Below are 1,743 nucleotides of genomic sequence, written 5' to 3'. Positions count from 1 at the left end.
CGATGCAGATTTGCACCGACTCGCAGTGGTGCCCTTTTAGCTCTGAAAAGTTTCCTGATCGCTGATTGGTTGGACGAGATAATTCTAACCAATCAGCGATCAGGAAACTTTTCAGAGCTGAAAGGGCACCGCTGCGAGTCGGTGCAAATCTGCCTCCATAAAAGAAATTAACTATAGTCAGTCTATGGAAGACGAAAATGACAGAAGGGCCCCCAGTCCCGGGCGTAGCGGGGTGCTAAGAGTCTCCCGGTTTATAAATACTGAGGAAAAATTAAAATTGGTAATTGGAATGTCAGAACCATGAATCAGATTGGGAAGCTGCAGCAAGTGGAGGATTAATTTTTATGATATAGTTTGGATATCTTGGCCCTAGCTGAAACACATTGTAAGGGGACTGGTAATGAAATCATAGACCAAGGCAATATATATATATATATATATATATATATATATATATATATATATATATATATATGTGTGTGTGTGTGTGTGTGTGTGTGTGTGTGTATATGAATATATATATACACACACACACATATATATATATGTATGTATATATATATTCATATATACACACACACATATATATATATGTATATATATATGTTCATATACACACACACACACATATATATATATATATATATATATATATATATATATATATTCAGGAAGAGCAATAAAGTTGGAAGGGAAGGGGTAGGAATGATGATAACACCAAGAGCAGGAAAGGCATTGACGGAATGGAGAGCAGTAAATAGTACATTATTACTTGCAATGTTTGAATCAAATCAGTGCAATATAAGTATTAAACTTTGCTATGCACCAACAAATGATTCCCCTGAAGAAAAGAAAGATGAATACTATGAAGAACTGCAGAGGGTTATAGGTGAGATCCCAGAGAGAGTTATAAAAATTGGGATTGGTGACTTCAATGCTAATGTTGATAAGAATAATCAAGGTATAGATGATGTGATGGGTGTTGAGGATCTTGGCAAAGTTTCAAATGAAAATGGAGCACATTTCATAAGTTTATGTTCAACAAACAATCTTGTCATTGGAGGTACTCTTTTTCTGCACAAGGACATCCACAAATATACATGGACTTCACCATGTGGAAATTACAAAAATCAAATAGATCACATAGCCATTAATAAAGAGAGAAGGAGGACTTTGAGAAATGCAAGAAGCTATATATGGGGAAGATATTGGTAGTGATCACCAGCTCCTCATTGCCACACTGAAATTAAAACTAAAAGCCCCCAATAGAAATGTTGATAGAATACCTAGGTTTAATACAACCAAGCCTCTAGAAGATGAGAACAGAGAAACATTTGCAATTGAATGTAGGAATCGATTTGCAGTCTTAGAGACTTTCAGATAAGAAGAGCAGACAATTAATGAAGAATGGTGTGATATTAAGACCTTATATCAGTCAGTTGGTACTGAAGTTTTGGGACACACAGTTACAAGGAGAAAGCCATAGATATCAAATGATACTTGGGATGCTATAAAAAGGAGACAAAGACAGAAATTGATTGTTGAAAGTTTTCGAGGAAGTAATGAAAATTACAATGAAAATTGCCAAGTGTTCCAGTAGTAATATTGAAGTCAAAAGAAAAGCCAGGAATGGCTGGAGACAATATTTAGATAGGAAAGTAGATGAGACTGACAAAGTTATGAATTCAGGAAGTGTCTATGGTGTAAGAATCGCTCATAGAATCATTAATGAAATCTCGACTG

The sequence above is a fragment of the Palaemon carinicauda genome, chromosome 36 (genome assembly GCF_036898095.1).
Source record: "Palaemon carinicauda isolate YSFRI2023 chromosome 36, ASM3689809v2, whole genome shotgun sequence".
NCBI classification, from domain to species: Eukaryota; Metazoa; Arthropoda; class Malacostraca; order Decapoda; family Palaemonidae; genus Palaemon; species Palaemon carinicauda.
This window is presented reverse-complemented; position numbering follows the sequence as displayed.